The sequence below is a fragment of the Poromitra crassiceps genome (genome assembly GCF_964638095.1).
Source record: "Poromitra crassiceps genome assembly, chromosome: 12".
In the NCBI taxonomy this organism is placed as follows: domain Eukaryota; kingdom Metazoa; phylum Chordata; class Actinopteri; order Beryciformes; family Melamphaidae; genus Poromitra; species Poromitra crassiceps.
Genome location: NC_139632.1, coordinates 8,902,818 through 8,909,648, shown reverse-complemented (window position 1 = coordinate 8,909,648; position 6,831 = coordinate 8,902,818).

Genomic DNA, 6,831 nt, shown 5'->3' with positions numbered 1-6,831 from the left:
CCACCAACTGCAATATTGTATATTCAGTGAATCGCAATACAGCTGCTCTGTGCATCAGGTACTAGTTGTGAATGGTTATAGGCCAAACCTGAATATGGCTCAGTATTATATTATTGTTGTTTTCTGATTATGGTAACCCTTCAGTTTGAACGCAGATGTTGTGCCTGATTGGTGTCATATGTGATTATGCCTGTACTTTCCCTCCCAAGATGACTGCACTGCTGTTAACGATCATCTCGGTTTTCTGACTGAAATGTTAGTTTTTGTTTGCCTCCTCGCTCCTCCTGGCCTCTCTGCTTGTGCGTATAAAATGGCTAGACCCGCAGTCACCATGTTGTGAGTGTTGAGTGGTAAATGTTACTTTGGCTGGGTGGACATTGCATGCCCTGTGCCGCTGGGAGCTGTATCCGTCGAAGACCTGTTTATAATACAATCAGAGAAGAACAGCAATATATTCTTGGAAGCCTTTTTTGTTCTGGCTTATATAAACAAGTCTCTTCTCACACAGAACAGCAAATAAAATCTAATAATATCGCCTGCGCTTCAGGAGTTGCCAAGACTACTGACTAGGGAGAGTGTGTGTGCGTGTGTGTGTATGTGCGTGTGTGTGTGTGTGTGTGTGTGTGTGTGTGTGTGCGTGTGTGTGTGTGCGCGCACACGTGAGAGAGAGAGACAGAGAGTGGACAGACTGCCTGCCATGTGCACAGCTGGTCTGTCTGACTCGAGGATAGACGGGTCCCAAAGGTTTTCGAGTCTTTCCAGCTCAATCATCGTGGCGTTGCTCACACCTCGTACCAACTTGCCATTAGTCATGTTTATGCAGTGTGAATAGTGCCGTGCATTTGATAAACAGAGGAGAGCTCGTTATATATAATCAGCACATAGTGTCAGAGAAAAAGAACGAATAAACAGAGGGGGACATATTTCTCACACACACACACACACACACACACGCACACACACACACACACACCTTCAGTCAGAGCTCCTTGTTATTTTTTTACATTCCCTCCTGCCTTTTACGACCGTTAGAAAAAGCTGACATGTAAAGTGATTTTCTTCCTAAGTGCTCTCTGTGTGATACCGCAGTGTAGTTCAGCTTCTGTGCCACTCAGCGTGAAATCCTCCTCACACTGCTGTTATATGTGCTATAATGAAACCCTCACACTGATCCTTATGTGCTATAAGCCATTGGCCTGTTTTTTTTCTTCCCATTCAAGCATTTTAACAGAAATATATCAGTCGGTAATGTGGGGAGAATGACTTTGTATCTGAATGGAGCACCCCCACTTTTGAATCGCCCAATTATGTTTGTTGATCTGATTTGGCCATTTCACTCCTGGACCAATAGAGAGGCAAAGTGACCGCCTACTTCCTGCTTCAGCACTGTACCAGAGATTTTTTTTATCCGCCATTTATTTTCCCATAGACATTTCGTAAAATACTTAGAAAAATGATTTCACTTTGTCAAACCAAACGGTTCAGCTATATTTAGAATCGGGAGAGACCATAGAACATTTCACTCGGACCAAAACTTAAAAAACTACATCAAAAAAATATTTTCTTTAAATCTGCATTTTTTTTTTTACGTTTTGGTCTGATTGAAATGTTATGTGGTCTCTCCTCTTTCTAAATATATCTAAACCGTTTGGTTTGAACAAGTAAAACTTATTTTTTATACACATTTTACGAAATGTCTATGGGAAAATAAATGGCGGATGAAAATCTCTGGTACAGTGCTGAAGCAGGAAGTAGGCGGTCACTTTGCCTCTCGGGAGAGATTGCTTGCTGCTAGATGTGACAATAAAGAGTTCTATTCTATCTCTCTGAGCAGCTACAGGAAGGTGCATTGTGGTTCCTCCACATCTAATGTGCACTCTGAGCCGCTGCAGTGTCCATCCTCTCCTCCTGCCCTTCTGTTTTTCCACCACCATGCTGGCCTGATGGAAAGCAGCAGTCTGTGCCAACACACACATCATGCAAACACAATGCCAGCACCATCAAACAGCCCACACCACACCACACACACTGTGACTAGAAGTTAGTCCTGGAGACAGGCGAGGAAAACTGTGCTAAAAGTGGAATTTGAACTCTCTCTCTCTCTCCCTCTCTCTGTCTCTGACTCTCTCGCTCCCTCTCTCTGTCTCTGATTCTCTCTCTGTCTCTGAGTCTCCCTCTCTCTCTCTCTCTCTCTCTCTCCATCTGACTCTCTCCCTCTGTATCTGACTCTCTCCCTCTCTCTCTCTGACTCTCTGTCTCTGAGTCTCTCTGTCTCTAAGTCGCCCTCTCTCTCTCCCTCTGTCTCTGACTCTCTCCCCCTCTCTGTCTCTGACTCTCTCCCTCTCTCTTTCTGACTCTCTCCCTCTCTCTCTATCTCTCTCTCTCCCTCTCTCTCACTGTCTCTGACTCTCTCCCCCTCTCTCTGTCTCTGACTCTCTCTCCCCCTTTCTCTCTGTCTCTGAGTCTCCCTCTCTCTCTGTGTCTCTGACTCTCTCTCTCTCTCTCTCTCTCTCTCTCTGACTGTCTCTCTCTCTCTGTGTGTGAATACAACCAGGAGAGCATCCCTCCCTCACTGGATGACTGTTCCAGGCCATGAGTATAGACATGAAGTCATGAGAAACCTCCTTCCCCCCTTTAACATATGTGTTGGCTGTAAAACAAGATTACACGCCAAAGAGCCTGTCTGCTCCACTAGTTTGTGGTTTTCTTTCCAAACTGGCGTAGCCATATTGGGGGGGAAGGGACTACATTTGAGTGCAGGGAAGGAAGCTGTGAAACAGATTAGATCAAGCTATATTATGTGCAGATATAAGCCAAGATGCTGCCATGCATTTTCACTGGGCGAATCCATGTCTTCATAGAGTGAACCTCCCTAGCCTGGGACTGGTATATGAGTTTTTAACCGCTTAACTCCTTAGCACAGAATCGCTGCATTGTGTTTGAAAGAGAGATACATGTAGGTACATGTAGATACATGTATCTACATGTAGATACATGTATCTACATGTAGACATACATGTAGATGCATGTAGATAGTAATTGCTGTGTGCATGATCAAGGATGTTGCTATCTGGCAAGCCTGTGGGAAATGCCTTTCAGTCCAGACTCATCCCTTTGCAGAATCTGCCTTGGGGCTTGCCGTAGGTAATCTAGGTATGGAGGTGCCAGTAAACCAAACCCAGTAGGTTAGCTCCTCAAATCCATAATATACCATCCGTGCCCAGGATTGATCAGATGCCCGGTGCGTGACATGTTTGCCTCGGCTGCAGGTGCCAGGCGGTGCGTGACTTCAACCAGGAGAGAGACACATTTCTAGATTAACAATGATGTATTAAACGATTGATACACGAGCTTTAGGCAACATTAAATATCTTTGGTGATTAGACTCCATCATGACGTCAGCTTGATAATGACGTCATGATCAGCAAGGGTAGTGCAGCCAGGAGTAGGATTGAATATCCCCCCCCCCTGGTGGAGTCTAGACCTGGTGGTGGTGAAGGTGAGGTCTTGGTCTTGCTGGCGAAGGCTTCTGAATCTGAAGACCTCGAGAGGACTGGAGGAGAATGGGGTGGAGGAGGGTCGCAGGAACGCAATGAAAAAGCAGCAGACCACACAGAGAGAAAAGGCGGCTTTTAGCTTTGACAGCTAGATGATGATAGGCTGAATGGGAAGATGTGTCTTACTCTGATTGGTTTAATCTAAACGTTACCGCCCATGAACAGTGACGCTAGATAGAAGTGGGAAAAGGGGTGATTGATGACAGAGTGTTATGAATGAGTGGGCGTGACTATTAAAGGGTTTCTCCTAAAAGCGGGAAAGAGGTGAATGAAGACGGAGGGGATGAATGAGTGCCTGTGACAACTAGGTGGTTTCTCCTTAGGGGAGAGTGAACAACCATCAGGTCTTCCTTTCAGAACTTTCGCTGAGCTCCATATGTTTGCCTCGGCTGCAGGTGCCAGGCGGCGTGTCACATGGTTGCCTCGGCTGGAGGTGCCAGGCGGTGTGTCACATGGTTGCCTCGGCTGCAGGTGCCAGGCGGTGTGTCACATGGTTGCCTCGGCTGCAGGTGCCAGGCGGTGTGTCACATGGTTGCCTCGGCTGCAGGTGCCAGGCGCCCAGCTATTCTGGGCACTGGACACAAACAGCATGATTACACACAGACGAGCGGATATATCCACTCAGTTGCCATGACAATAAGAGCAAGCAGGCTTCAGCACTGGTGGCCTGCATTAAACACAGTAGTACTGGCTGCAGTGGTGGGTAGCCTACTAGTAGCTGTAGCTGAAGTGTTTGGACGATGACAAAGAGATGATGATATCAAATAGTTCTAATCAGTCTTGGAGATACATTTGAACAAGTGTGTCATCTGATTTCTGTCAGAATAGTCACTGCTAGACTAATCAGTCCCTTTTTGTTGCTAATTTGCAATCAGCTTAGATTACAAATGTGGCAAGGTGTTCATATTGACATATTAATTAAGTTGCCCCTAGATCTTATTCATTTAGGGCTTCGGGTGACTTTTTGCTTGTATTTCTCCACAGTAACTCACTGTACATGATGTCAGGGAGTAGCTATTGTGCTGATCTGGCTACCTTCTCCCTCACACACTGCCTGCTGCTGTCCCATTCAGCATGAAAGCTCGTTACCCTCTGTCTGTAGACGCTGTGGAGATGCGTTTGCCTGCTGGTGGCAAAAGGCTCTGGCCGTGTTTGAGTGGCTCGAGGAGGCCGGGCGCCTAATTGCGTCTCCCTGGATTGGAGAGGCAGATAAACAGAGAGCTGAGCGGTGTGGCACGCAGCACAGAGGTGAAAGGAAGCTTCCGCTGCCGGTGTCCTGCTGATTTCCCGTCTTCCTCCCACACACACGCACATGCACGCACACGCACACGCACACACACACACACACACACACACACACACACACACACACACACACACACCATTAAGACCAACTTTGACTCTTATTTATGCCATTCCCCCTGTGTGTGTGTGTGTGTGTGTGTGTGTGTGCGTGTGCGTGCGTGCGTGCGTGTGTGTGTGTGTTTTGTTCACATCCCAAACTCACTTTGCTCAAAGAAATGGAAGTGAATTGAAATGGAGCCACCGTGTGCACACTGTGCGCTGAATCAGCTCCAAAACGGAACTTAGGCTACACAAAGGGAAGAGGAATAGACCCTTTTCACGGGGGCCATTTTGTGTCGAAAAGGCCCCCGTGAAAAGGGTCTATCGGAGATAAGCCATTGAGACTGACTGAAATGCACTGGATCAGCTGACCTAGCTATCAATATCTTGCATGTGTGTGTGTGAGTGGAATGGATGTTGTTATTTCAACGGGTATAGGCTACAACGCATTTTTATGAGTTTGTTATGCAATGTGTCCAGAGAGAAATGTTATTTTTCTTTGTAAAGTGGAGATGTCTTCATATAGCCTATGTGATGTGGAGAATTATATGATGTATGCAAAATATACAAGCTTATCCAATGATTAAAGATATTTTAAATGTTGTGCTTGAGTCTTTGTTCCCTGGGAGATCACACAGCGCTGTAAGTTATTCATGAAAACATCCCATTCAATGTGTTCAGTGGTTCGACCTTTCCGGCCCCTTGAGGTTAGTTTGGGGATAGTCTGGCGCTGTATCAAATACTTCTTCCCACCAGAGAAAGCAAAGAAGGAATTCGAAACCAATATCCCCTCCCTTGCCTTGCTTAGCAGCTGTGTTTCTCTCCTTCTGACTTGAAGGCTACTTTAGAGTACTTCACTGAACCTCATGTAGACGCACTGATCAATACTTGGCCCCATTCTTAATCTTCGCACACACCTTTTACAGTCCAGATCCATTAGCACTCAATATGATATCATCGCTGCCACTTAGCAAACATCTTCAAAGACAGTCTGCTAATACACCGAGCCTCACTGCCCAAGAGTTTTCTGATGGAGAAAACACAAATACCAGTCTGCTCCGTGTGTATATCGTCCCATCTATACACATATGGTTCTTCTACTACTTTTTAAAATCAAGTGAAAGAGAATACAAAAACGATATAAATAATACATAATAGAACAAACACATTATAATAAATAATAAATGTGCATTTCTTTTATAGTTCACCATTTTTTCATCGCTCACCACTGTGCTTTCACACTTGCAGGGTAAGCAAATACTTTTTTGTAAAAAAAAGTTGGAGTGATTTTCCAATATAATAAATGCTGAAGAATAAGTGCACAGTATATGTTTTCTATGATTTAATCTAGTGATCAAATTAGAGTTACGGCATGACAATTTATTTTGGCCCCCGGCAACAATCTGGGTTTATGTGCCCCAAACGACAATGAAACTGTCAACAATAATTATGATATGACTATTTTTTAGCTGGCTTTGTCCCTGAAAAATAAATTTTGTCCCCGTGTAATCTTGAATTCAAATATTATCTTAAAAGTGCCAAGACACTGATGTGTGGTTTCCTCTCTCTACCGAGGTCTGTGGAGTTTTTCTCTGCAGGACTCACACTATTTGAAATAGTTGTCATGACATTGAGGGCTGCTGCCTTGAGGAGATTAGCGGTACTGCGTGTGGCTGGTCTCCTATAATCATTATCCATAACCTGACTGGACAGCTGACAGAGGGAAGAAACCAGGAAGCACATCTGGACGCTGATGAAAGCCTAATGGTATGTGCATACATGTAGGTGTGTGTGTGTGTGTGTGTGTGTGTGTGTGTGTGTGTGTGTGTGTGTGTGTGTGTGTGTGTGTGTGTGTGTGTGTGTGTGTGACACAGCAAAAGTTCACATATGGAGGATCTCTTCAGAGGGTTATTTTTGTACTCTTATTATT